The sequence below is a fragment of the Megalobrama amblycephala genome, linkage group LG1 (genome assembly GCF_018812025.1).
Source record: "Megalobrama amblycephala isolate DHTTF-2021 linkage group LG1, ASM1881202v1, whole genome shotgun sequence".
NCBI classification, from domain to species: domain Eukaryota; kingdom Metazoa; phylum Chordata; class Actinopteri; order Cypriniformes; family Xenocyprididae; genus Megalobrama; species Megalobrama amblycephala.
The window spans coordinates 5209382-5223509 of NC_063044.1; positions in this window are offsets into that span (position 1 = coordinate 5209382).

The window sequence follows — 14128 nt, forward strand, 5'->3', positions numbered from 1 at the left end:
ATTTCCAAAGTTCATTAAAGCAAATTAAATTCAACAAGAAGCAAAAACTTTTTAGCGTATTGATAATATTGAAATATTGCTGCAAGTTGCATTATGCTTAGAAAGTCATTCAGTTCATATAAGCTATTGCTGACAGTTAGATAGAAAGCATTACAAATGTTCAGTAATGTGATGCAAAAAGAGTTGAGTATAAATAAAAAAAATATATAGACACAATTATAATAATATTAATATTCATACTAGAATAATATTAATATTAGAACACAACCTTACCTGTCATAGAGCAGCTAAAATGAGAAGAAGAGCTTCAATAATCAGCAGCATCTTGATTCAGTCAAATCCTTCAGAGTAGGTGAAAAATGTGCAGATTCTGAAACACCACAAACACAGCAGTGTTTCACTAAATCTATTACTCCAATGGCAATATGTCCCTCAAAACCACCTGATAATACCGTGGTCTATTAATCTTGTTTTCTAGGAGCTCAATGACAAGAGGAAAAAATCAGAAAAGTTAGTCGCTCACAGCCAGACGACAATAACACTTCAAACCAAGAGATGAAGAATGTGGCTTTTTTATATTGCTAAAAATATCTGTGCTTGAGTACTGAAACACAGCAGCTGTGCATCAGCTCATCTGAATTGTTTAACTTTCTATAATGCAACACCTGTGAAGGTCTGGTGTATGTGTGGTTTCACAAAGGACAAACATGTTCCTCTCATGTCAGTACCAGCAGAAATAGGGTTGACACCAGATTATTTTCACCAAAATGTGCATTTTTCTTTCTCCAGATTTCTGCAGGACTCACAAACACATCATTCAGTTCATTCTTATTTATCACCGTTTATGCCGTTCAGCTTTAAAAACACATTTCCCATAATGCTTTGGAAAGAGTAAGAGCTGTGAGGAACAGGGCAGAGAACTTCAATATGTGCGCTGCAGAAATAATTTAATCCCTGTTTAATACTGATCAAAACTTCAGAAAACAGTTAGTTTTATTTTAATTCAAGTCATCATGATTGCATGCTTAGAAGAAAAGAGATGACACCTCCATAGGTTTTAATAGTGTGATAACCAAACTTTGTGGCTTTCTCTGTGCACTTTGGCACTAACACTTACAATGTGGTTTTAACAAGAACCGTGTTGAAGCTTTGTCAGAGTTAAAGTGAAAAAGGATGTGAATCAGTTTTAAGATCCAGAAAGGTGTGTTTCTTAATGTGTTATATATCTGTAAGGAATGAATAATAACTTAAAACAACAGCATTATAAAACAATGATTTAAAAATGTTGACTAGTAGATTAAGTGCACTTCAAGCTATATGGCAACAAATTTTGTATTAGTAAAATGAAAGAAGTGTCCTACATCAGTGGTTCCCAACCACATTCCTGGAGGCCCTCCAACACTGCATGTTTTCCATGTCTCCTTAATTTAAACACGCCTGATTCAGATCATCAGCTCATTAATAGAGACTCCAAGACCTGAAATGGGTGTGTCAGACAAAGGAGAGATACAAAATATGCAGTGTTGGGGGCAGAGGTGTAAAGTAACGAAGTACAAATACTTCGTTACCTTACTTAAGTAGAAATTTCGGGTATCTATACTTTACTGGAGTAATTATTTTTCAGACGACTTTTTACTTCTACTCCTTACATTTTCACGCAATTATCTGTACTTTCTACTCCTTACATTTTAAAAATAGCCTCGTTACTCCTATTTCATTTCGGCTTGTTTTCATTCCGGCTTGAAAAAAAAAAAAAAACTATCCAGATAAATCGTGCCATCTGGATAGAGTGAATTTGATTGTGGTTGGATGAAAATAAACATATACAATTCTGACACCCTATTGGGTTGTACGTGATCCAGCGCACCTGCACGTCACAAATCACGTCAAATCACAAATCACATCACACCCCAGCAAGGACGACAGTGCTGGGGGTCGTTACTCGAAAAAGATTATTTCTTAAAAGTTATTATTTCTCTACTACTGGCTCATTTAGGCTATCAAACGGGCGCTTTCTCTTCGTCCTCTGCAAATTAAGCTAGGTAGTTCGGTAGAGAGATGTTTGAATAAAGTAGCGTATACACCGGTTTTTAAACTTTTTTTTTTAGCGCGACCCTTTTTATTTATGTGACCCATAGTCATATACAACCATGTAGCTAAACAAGCCAAAACTAATTAATATACAACGAAACTGAAGGTAAACCTGCGTTGCTCTCATGGTGTACGTTACCTCTCTCTTTCGGTGGAGTGGAGCAGTGCTCTTGCTGAATGGCACGGATTGCACTATGGACTATTGTTCCTTTTATATGTTTTTTTTTTTTTTTTTTTTAACTGTATTTTATTTTTTATAACGAACAAGCTGCGATGTCACGTTTCCAGTGCTTTGTTGTGTGCGCGTGAGGCGCGGGCGCGATCAAACAGCTGTCTTTGCAGGGGACTTGCCTCATCGTCATGGCAACGGTTCGTGGCCAGGTCAGATTACGTCAGGCCCTGCGTTCCATTCGGAAGGGCTCATCCCTATGCCCTAATCCCTTCAAAGTGTTTACCCTCCAGAGTGAGAGCTTCGAAGGGATGAAGGGTGTAGAGGTCAAAAATACTCCTTTTTTGGAACGGACTTCTGCGTCATCTTAACGAGACAATCAAGGAGGATAGATTGCGCAAGGTGCGCCCTTTGTTTAACGTTAGCTTATTTATTTATTTTTGGTTTATCGCACCATAATGTATATTGTGTCTATGTATTTGAAACATTTGAATGGACTGATAAAGGGAGCTGTAAAGTATTTTTGTTGAAGTACAATGTCGTTTTGACCATAATAATGTACTAAATCTAACTTGTATAAATATTACAGTAGTATAGAAAAATACTATACATACATGTAGCGCCCCCTATGCCCTGAATGTAACCAGGGCAGCGCACCGGGTTCTTAAAGTGTCTCTCGACTATGCACTAATGCTACCCTCCCCCTACTAAGCTAAGAAATGTCACTGTATAATGACTCCAATCAACACAAATAGGTAAGTATAACAAAATTAACCTTTAGATTTATTTATACACAGTAAAATAAAATAAATAAACGTGTAAATATATGTTTAAATGTCAAATGTTCAATAAACTTCAAATTAAACCATACACTTGTCTTCTGTCTTTCTTTTCCTTTGAGGAAAATATGCAATCACTTCAAATAATCAATTATGTTAGATCAACACTTCCTTAATATCTCAAATAAACAAATAACATCAATACAAAATATTCGTTTTAAAACCAATAGTTGAAACAATTATAACTTCTGAGTGGCCACTCACATAGGCGCGCACACACACACCTCACAAGTCCCAACCCCTCCCCGTTGCAGGCCTGGACGTTGCTAGCGATCGTTGGGGCCGTGAAACAACAAATGGCCACTTCACTCTATTGAGCAAATAAAATGAAATAATAGCACCTGAATTCCTATTGACGCAGCATTCGTCTCAGACTCCTCCGAAACTCGAACACGAGCGCTCTCTCTCGCTCTCTCTTTCACATGACGAAGTTGCGCTGATCATGTCCCACGGCGCCAGAGGTATTCTAAATCACTCGGAGATTTAGAATGCTATCTGGGTCTTTGTTGATCCAGCAAAACTCATACATTTAAGCAAGATAAACGTTAATGGCAGTCCAGTGTACCTGAATGTCCGTTTATCCAACGTATTCTCACACTAACGACTGAACTCAACACTACAAAAGAAAACCTGCTTATACTCATGCAGAGTAACGCGCATACACTTTCCTCAATGTCCTTAAACTCTCAGATATGAAGAAATGTAAGTTTCAACAACTCATCCAGCGTTTACATGTACATTTCTTCTCCGCCATCCGAACAACACTCTCATGCGTCCCTCTCTCCTCTTCTCTTCTCCCTCTAGTCCAATCAGAATCGCACTCTCACATGTGAGGGCGGGAACAAATAAAACAACAACCTATCAGCAACAAATAATACTAACTTGCTAGGCAAAAGCACATTTTCGCAAGTGCATTACATACAAACTTTAAGTATCACCGTAATTCTTAAAGAAACAGTGCTTTAAAATGTAGTTCACAACTGAAACACATAATATCACATGTACATAAGCATAAATGATGCACTCCCATCTAATGTATTCCAAATTAACCCTTCTCATGAATTAAATATTATTTACTCAATAATAACTTGTTTATTTTACCTAGCATTAACCCATTCTGTTATTAACCCAACATAATAATAACCCTACCTGGGTTACACTCTCCCCCTACTAAAATACTCATGTCCCCATGAGGTTCCCAACTACAACTGTAGCATAACTTCAGACTTCAGGTTTGGATGCACATTAACACAATGTTCACATGTGGCCATTGGGTGACACCACAATGTATTGCAAGTACTCTTCACCTTAGAAGACTCTTGAATTTTCACTACCATACCCCTATAGACAATTGTTAAGGGTCTATCAGTAGATTTTCCAAGTGCATCATAACTTAGTTTCTGAACTGGTTTTATCATCCTCTTTGGACGATTTCCAACTCTTCCATGTTCTTCTTCTTTTCTAATATTCACCGATTCATTGACTTCTTCATCAGAAACTGAATCTCCCAAGTTCTCAGGCATCTGTGCTGAAACACTCTCCACATCATCATCTGGCAAATCTCCTCCAGTCACTTCCACCTGAGCAGTATCCTTTCGAGACCTAGTAGGGCTCTTCACTTTCTCCCTTTCAGAGGATGGAAAAGACAGTTTTCCAAGGTCTACTGTTTGTTCAACTGGGTAATATGCACAATGACTACTGTCATCGCTGTCAGAAGTTATGTCCACACATTTACAACTTTCTGGGTCCACTCCATGTCTTATTGCTTTTTTCTGTGTTCTCTTCACAGTTTTGGATCTGGTCACCATGTGGCGTGGAACTTCTTCCCTTTCAACAGGTACGTTTATTCTCACTTCTTCTCCAATTGGCAACAAGTGATCCCGGTGCAGAGTTCTCACACCTCCTGTTCCTGTCTTTGGCTTCACCCTGTACACAGGCAGATTCTGCAACTTCTCCAGGACAAGGTAAGGTACTGAGTTCCATCGATCTTGTAACTTTTGTTTCCCAGTTGTTGCAAGATTCTTGACCAGCACACAATCTCCTTTTTCAAGCACTCTAAACTTCACTCTCTGATCATAGTCTTTTGTTCCTTTGCTGTGTCTTCTGCGCATTTTGCAAAGACAACTTCTATGCATGTCTTAAATCCTCTTTCATCCTCTCCACATACATTTGATGATTTGTTCCTCTCTTTCCATCTGCAGGATTTCCAAAGTGCACATCTATCGGGAGGCGAGCTTCTCTTCCAAACATGAGATAGTAAGGAGAGTATCCTGTTACCTCACTTTTAGTACAGTTATATACATGTACTAACTGACTCACACTCTGGCTCCACCTTTCTTTCTTAGCAGTATCCAGCGTACCCAACATGGATAGAAGAGTGCGGTTGAAGCGTTCCGGTTGGGGATCTCCTTGAGGATGGTAGGGTGACGTTCTCGTCTTTCGGATCCCCAGGATTCCAAGTAACTCTTTGATTAGTCTGCTCTCAAAATCACGGCCCTGGTCAGAATGAATTCTGGCAGGCAAACCGTAATGTACGAAGAACTTCTCCACTAAGATCTTTGCAACCGTTAACGCCTTCTGATCTCTTGCAGGGTACGCTTGCGCATAACGGGTAAAGTGGTCAGTCACTACAAGAACATTGGCAACCCCCTTTGAATCTGGTTCAATTGACAGAAAGTCAATGCAAACAAGGTCCATTGGCCCACTACTGGTAATATGATTCAGGTAGGCTGATTTTTGTGGCAGAGTTTTCCTCGCAATACATCTTCCACAATTCTTCACATATTTCTCCACTTCCCTAGTCATATGCGGCCAATAGAATCTGTCTTTACACAATTCAGTGGTTCGCTCAATCCCTAGGTGACCTGACTCATCGTGAAGAGAATTCAAGACCTCCTTTCTGTATTTGTCAGGCAAGACTAACTGCTCTTTCTCTTTTCCAATAGAGTTCTTTGTTACTCTGTACAAGAGATGATGACGAATGGCCAACTTCTTACCCTGTTGCCTCAATAATGTTTCCAAAACATTAGAACTCTTTGAAGCATTGAGAAGTTTCCCTTTCTCCACATCTAGGATCACTGGACCAATGACGGGATCTTGCTCTTGCGCTAACCTCAAATCAGAGTTAGACAATGGAGGTTGAGTGTCTGTACCCAAGTGTATCGGGCAAGCATACAAATCAGGAATACTTTCAGAATCGACACCCAGCTGGTCTACCAATCTGACACTCGTCTCATCCGACAGGTAAGTACTAGTAGCACGTGTACAGATAGCTTTTACTCCCGATCTAGGAATATCTATCCATTCTGTGGTCCGACCAGTATCCAAAGGATAACGTGACAGTACATCAGCATCCGTATTCTGACTACCAGGTTTATACTGGAGGCTGAAATCATAAGTGGCTAAGGCAGCCAACCACCTATGTCCAGTAGCATTGAGCTTTGCACTTGATAGAACATATGTAAGGGGGTTGTTGTCCGTCCTTACTGTGAATTTTGTTCCATACAGGTAGTCATGGAATTTATCAACGACAGCCCATTTCAGAGCCAGGAACTCCAACTGATGAATGGGATATCGTTGCTCAGCTGTACTCAACTTCCTGCTGGCGAATGCAATTGGTCTCAACCCCTCAGGGTACTCCTGATTTAACACAGCACCCAGACCTTGTAAGCTGGCGTCCACATGCAATATATACTGCTTAGATGGATCTGCATACGCTAGTACTGGTGCATGGGTAAGACAATGGATAATGGTATGGAAGGCCTCCGTACACTCCTCAGTCCACCGCTCCCCAAAGGGTTCCAGCTCTTGGTAATATTTGCCTTTAGTTGCCACTTTCTGTTTACTCCTCACTGGCGCATACCCTTTGGTCAGTTCAGTTAATGGCCGTACTATCTTTGAGTAATTCTTAATGAATCTGCGATAGAATCCACAGAATCCAAGAAACGATCTCAATGACTTTAGATCATGAGGTATCTTCCATTCATTTACAGCCTTCACCTTTTCCGGGTCTGGGGTTATGCCCTCTGCAGACACAATATGTCCCACATACTTGACAGCTGGCTGGCAAAATTGACACTTGTCAACAGACACTTTGAGCCCGAACTCTTCCAATCGATCCAGCACTTTCATCAACCTTTCTTCATGCTCCTCTAACGTTCTTCCAAAGACAATTAGATCATCTAGATACACTATAACTTGTAGCAAGTGCATATCTCCAACTGCCCTCTCCATCAACCGTTGAAACGTTGCTGGAGCTCCAGATATTCCTTGCGGCATCCGCTCGAATTGGTAGAATCCAAGAGGACAAATGAATGCCGTCTTTTCCTTATCTTCAGCAGCCATTTCAATTTGATAGTAACCACTCCTTAAGTCCAAGACGGAGAACCACTTGCTCCCCGACAAACAATCCAGAGCGTCTTCTATCCTGGGAGTTGTATATTGATCTGGTACGGTTCTGGAATTCAGAGTTCTATAATCAATGCACATTCTAATAGCACCACTCTTCTTACGAGCTATGACTATGGGTGACGCATAGGGACTCCTTGATTCCTTTATTATACCGGCAGCCAGCAAATCCTTCAGATGACGGCGCACATCATCGATGTCTGCTGGGGCAATACGCCTAGACCTCTCCCTAAAAGGCGTGCAATCATTCAGCCTGATAGTATGAGTCACATCTTTTGCTTTTCCCACATCCCATTCTGATATAGAAAACACATTTCCTCGCTCAGACAGCTTCTTTCTTAATCTTTCCTCCCAATTAGGCGGTATTGGAGAATCGCCAAAGTTAAAGATATTCGGATCTAACTTCCTGACGGTCTGATCCCCATGCGTGACTGTAACAGTGTCAGTATGGAAAACATTTGCCATCACAGTCCCTGGAGGAATGCTTATATCTTTTGCAGTCTCATTGCACACAAGCAATTTGAAGCTATCCACGTCTATATCAGATGAATACAGGACAGACGATGGGACAAATACCCCAGCAGGTAATAGGTTCTCATCAGTGGCTTCCACTAGGAGAATATCTTCTCTCGCCTGTTCCTTGAGTTTGACTTTACACTCAGCATACTTTTCACCCTTCTGAGGTATGGTTAAGGATCCAGGTCCCATCCATTTAACATTTCCTTCCACTGAGTCAGTCACTTGGTCCTTCCATTGCATATGCTGGACACAAGGCATAGAAACAGTTGACTGAATCCTTAGGGAATGTGCAGCATCCGAAACTCCTGACTCCTGGCCAAGTGAAATCAGTCTTCGAAAAAAACTTGCATTGGTTCCAATGATTACAGGAACCTGTTGAGGACCTTGTGGTTCTGGACACACCAATGCTAAGACAGGTACCGTTTCTTTCACTCCAGTAAGTGACTCGGGAAATGACACATCCACTAGAATGTATCCCTTATATGGATAGTTACAGGCACTTAGTCCCCAGATAGACAATCCTGTCAAAGGTTGAATGGGAATCTGTGGTAAGTACTTGGCATGCCACTGGTCAAAAACAATGGTAACTTGAGATCCACTGTCCAGTAAAGCACTGCATGGACATCCATTCAATTCTACTGAAATTGTTGAGACCGGTCCCACTAGACCCATAGGCACACATTCCTTCTCAATGACATCAGTTAGTCCCTTCTTGGAGAAACAATCTGGACCACGAGAAGCAGCAGGATCTTCCTTCGCTCTGTTCCCTTCTGTTTTAGCCCTTCGGAGGGATCTCACCAGTTTTTGTATGACTTTGCCAGTATTCTCTGATGCTCTGCACTTAGTGGCTATATGTCCGTCTTCCCCGCAACGGTAACAGAAAAAATCCTCCTTAGGCTTCATTGGTTTCTCATTATGTCGCGAAGGCATTGCTCTGTAGTCCTGCCTATTTTTAATTTGAACAGGCTTAGCAGTTGAACTGATACTCATCACCTCCAACTGTTTATTCAACTTGTGAATTTGTTTCTTTAACTCTTTCACTTCAGACTCTCCATGAGTATCCACTCTTTGCTTTTCCAGCTTTTCTTTAGGACCTATCCTCATGGATGCGACAGGAACTTTAGCTGAATCATCTCTCATCTTGGCTTTTAGCTCCTGAAGTTCAGCTCGGAGTTGCTTAACTACATCCGATTCCAGATTATCATCAGTCTTCAGATTTATTGATTTAACTGACGTTCCGATTCTACGACGTGCAAGTTCATTCTCTTCAGCTGTCTTTAACTCATTCAATAATTCCAAGAAAGTCGGAGGTTGGTCTTTCCGTTCTCTTAGCCTCAGCTGTAATAACATCAGGTCTGAGTCAAAAGCAGCACCCCTGATTAGCTGTTCAATTCTCGCTTTATCCATCATCTGAGACATCAAACCGCCTTTTTGCACCACCTTTGTCAACGACTTCTCTATTCGTCTCAGGAAGTCAGACAGAGATTCTCTAGGGAATTGTCTCAGTAACCTGAAAGCAAAGTAAAGGTCTTCCCCTGATTCAGAGGTTCCAAATGTATTTTCTAGAGCCTCAATATACTGTGAAGCACTAGCCTCAGGACTTGAAAACCTTACCGCCTTCACAATGTCAAGAGCAGGGCCTTTCAAACTCTCCATTATCCGTCGCCGCTTTTCTCTTTCTGAACACTCGCATTCAGCTGTCATTAATCTGGCCTGTTCCATCCAGTTCTCAAGATTCTCTTCTCCCGACGGGGTGGGAATAGTACCAGAAAACATACGCAATCGCCTATACGCATTAGAGTCTCCAGAGGGCTTTGTTTTTTCCAGAAGGTCCCCAACTGCACGTATAATGGACTCGGGTGAACCAGCACTGGAACTAGATAAATGGAATAAAGATTCCAAGTCAATCATGGATTTTCCTTCCTCATGCAGAAATTTTGCCAATTTCTCAGAAAACCCGGATGCAGGAACATCAACAGATGCTACAATGACCCTCCACGTCTCTTCCCCCTCGGCTCTCTGCAGTTCAGCTGGAATGCGGGTAGGATCTATTACTTCACGGCATTCACACAATATCGACACAGTATCTGGGCTTTGTCCCTTTTTAGAGTCTCTAACTCTCACTCTGCCTACAGCTTTTATAGTTTCGACAGCCTCTTCAATACATGCCACATCAGTTGTTGCAGGTACTCCCATTAACATGATAGCATGGCTTTCCTCAATTACAGCTTCCTTGCACCAGTTTGAAAGTTCAACAGACAAAAGTGAATCACTCTTGAACGCCATTTTGAATCTTGGAAAGAGTAGTCAGTAAGTCCCCTTTATATTCTATTGAACACTTAATCTTAATATTCAGGATTTCAGGGAGAGAATAATGATCCCGGACGAGCCCCCAAATTGTGTAGCGCCCCCTATGCCCTGAATGTAACCAGGGCAGCGCACCGGGTTCTTAAAGTGTCTCTCGACTATGCACTAATGCTACCCTCCCCCTACTAAGCTAAGAAATGTCACTGTATAATGACTCCAATCAACACAAATAGGTAAGTATAACAAAATTAACCTTTAGATTTATTTATACACAGTAAAATAAAATAAATAAACGTGTAAATATATGTTTAAATGTCAAATGTTCAATAAACTTCAAATTAAACCATACACTTGTCTTCTGTCTTTCTTTTCCTTTGAGGAAAATATGCAATCACTTCAAATAATCAATTATGTTAGATCAACACTTCCTTAATATCTCAAATAAACAAATAACATCAATACAAAATATTCGTTTCAAAACCAATAGTTGAAACAATTATAACTTCTGAGTGGCCACTCACATAGGCGCGCACACACACACCTCACAAGTCCCAACCCCTCCCCGTTGCAGGCCTGGACGTTGCTAGCGATCGTTGGGGCCGTGAAACAACAAATGGCCACTTCACTCTATTGAGCAAATAAAATGAAATAATAGCACCTGAATTCCTATTGACGCAGCATTCGTCTCAGACTCCTCCGAAACTCGAACACGAGCGCTCTCTCTCGCTCTCTCTTTCACATGACGAAGTTGCGCTGATCATGTCCCACGGCGCCAGAGGTATTCTAAATCACTCGGAGATTTAGAATGCTATCTGGGTCTTTGTTGATCCAGCAAAACTCATACATTTAAGCAAGATAAACGTTAATGGCAGTCCAGTGTACCTGAATGTCCGTTTATCCAACGTATTCTCACACTAACGACTGAACTCAACACTACAAAAGAAAACCTGCTTATACTCATGCAGAGTAACGCGCATACACTTTCCTCAATGTCCTTAAACTCTCAGATATGAAGAAATGTAAGTTTCAACAACTCATCCAGCGTTTACATGTACATTTCTTCTCCGCCATCCGAACAACACTCTCATGCGTCCCTCTCTCCTCTTCTCTTCTCCCTCTAGTCCAATCAGAATCGCACTCTCACATGTGAGGGCGGGAACAAATAAAACAACAACCTATCAGCAACAAATAATACTAACTTGCTAGGCAAAAGCACATTTTCGCAAGTGCATTACATACAAACTTTAAGTATCACCGTAATTCTTAAAGAAACAGTGCTTTAAAATGTAGTTCACAACTGAAACACATAATATCACATGTACATAAGCATAAATGATGCACTCCCATCTAATGTATTCCAAATTAACCCTTCTCATGAATTAAATATTATTTACTCAATAATAACTTGTTTATTTTACCTAGCATTAACCCATTCTGTTATTAACCCAACATAATAATAACCCTACCTGGGTTACATACATGTATAGGTAAAATCGAACTCCGAGCCTCCTGTACCCATTCTGTGACGACAAACAACTTCACTGTGCAAAGGATCATGGGGGTCCGAAGTGTCCATCAGTTATACCCTTCGAAATCCTTCATTCCGAAGGGCCCTTTAAAGTGGCCAGTTTTGAACACTTCGGTTTGGAACGACCCTTCAATATGGCGGCCATGATTGTTTTCACTCCGAAGTGCCCTTCGGAGGGCGATATATCCCATTTGTAACGCACCGAGAGTTTGTTGCCGTTTGTTGGATGCTCAGACGACCAAACAAACGCCGATTAAACATGTTCAGTCTGGTAAAAACAGACTCCAACCAACGCCAACACCTATCCAACAAACTCCAACAGATGAGTTTGTTGGCGTTTGTCTGTGCGGTGTGAACTGAAACAGCTGAAAACTTTGGCGGGTTGGCGGGTGTTAATGTCAAGCCCTGATTGTTACTAAGCCTGCCCTGGGTACACCAAAACTACCCACATTTTTCTTGTCCGCTGCCCTCACAGATTCCTGCAGTTAAGCTTGGATGTACATTTACATTCCAATAAAGGTTATTGATGACATTTTGAGGAGGTGGAGTGCACAATAGACCCCTGTGACGCGGCCTAAGCTTTTGTCCTTAATGGCATTTTTTTTCCTTACATTACTTTTACTTTTATACTTTAAGTAGTTTTGAAACCAGTACTTTTACACTTTTACTTGAGTAAAAAGCTTGAGTTGATACTTTAACTTTTACAGAAGTATTTTTAAACCCTAGTATCTATACTTCTACTTGAGTATTGAATGTGAATACTTTTGACACCAGTGGTTGGGGGGCCTCCAGGAACGTGGTTGGGAACCACTGTCCTACATAAAATTTCATCCATTTAAGCATGTTTTGGAGACATTTAAATTGGTCATGACATTAAAAAATCTAATTTGCCTTGATCTTTTGACATATAAGAAGCAAAGGGAATTATCTATTGAGGAGTATGTTCACCAGTTTTGTGAGTTATCTTTTCAAGTTCCATTTGATGATGTGGCTTTAAAGGACATTTTCCGTTTTGGACTAAATGAGCCCATAAGATCCTGGTTTCCTGAAGGGAAATTTAATTGTAGTCTAAGACACTTTATGGACTTTATGGACTTTATGGACTATCAATCATTGCAAAGTTCTATGCCTTTCACCTTGATTATCACGCCCCCGATACTCTCTGCACTTCCAAACCCAGTAATTCCCTCACCAGAACCTGTTTACGTGATGGCTGCATCGGAGTCTGTTCCTGTATTTGCAGACATTCCTGAGCCTCATCATGTCTCAGCAGATCTTCCAGAGCCTTGTCACGCCTCAGCAGATCTTCCAGAGCCTCGTCACGCCTCAGCAGATCTTCCAGAGCCTTGTCACATCTCAGATCTTCCTGACCCTCAGCCGAGATGGCTGCCACGCCTGAGCCCTCAGAGATTCCAGCGTTGGCCATTATGGCCACTGCCATTTGGTGTGTGTGGGCTGCGCACACATCAACTCCAGTCCCAGAGCCTGCTCTAGTGCATGAATCGACGCCTGAGCCTGTTCCAGTCCATGAATCCACTCCAGAGCCCACTCCAGTCCATGAATCTGCTCCTGAGCTTGCTGGATCTATGAGTCCATTCCTTAGTCCACCTCTGTCCATGAGTCCAGTTCAGAGTTTGTCGCAGTCCTAGAATCCAGCCTTGTGGTGATCCCTGAGTTTCCTGTCTGCCAACCACAGAGGTTGTTCCTGTCAGCTTGCCGCTACATGACCAGAGAGGATGTTCCAGTCAGAGCCCTGGAGGTCTTTTCTGAACTCCCAAGCCCATCTGAGCTGCAGTGGTGGTCATCTGCTCCACCGTGGGGGTCTTCAAGCCCATCTGAGCTGCAGTGGTGGTCATCTGCTCCACTGTGGGGGTCTTCAAGCCAATCTGAGCTGCAATGGTGGTCATCTGCTCCGCTGTGGGAGTCTTCAAGCCCATCTGAACTGCTTTGGTGGTCATCTGCTCCGCCATGGGGGTCTTCAAGCTCGTCTGAGCTGCTTTGGTGGACGTCTGCTCCACCATGGGGGTCTTCAAGTCTGTTGCCCTTGTCGTCTGTCCAGCCTTCTTCACCCTGGTCGTCTGCCCTGCTTCAGTTTCCAGGCCGTATTCCTCTCCACGGACCTGGCCCTTCATCCTGCCCCCTGTTCCGCCTCCGCTCCACCTCCCTCCTGGACTGTTTATGAGTGTATGGAAGCCACTCAAGACCATTCAAGTAAAAATTGGTTTGACAGCCTGACTCCAGATTTGATCAGATGATTTTTCAGAACCT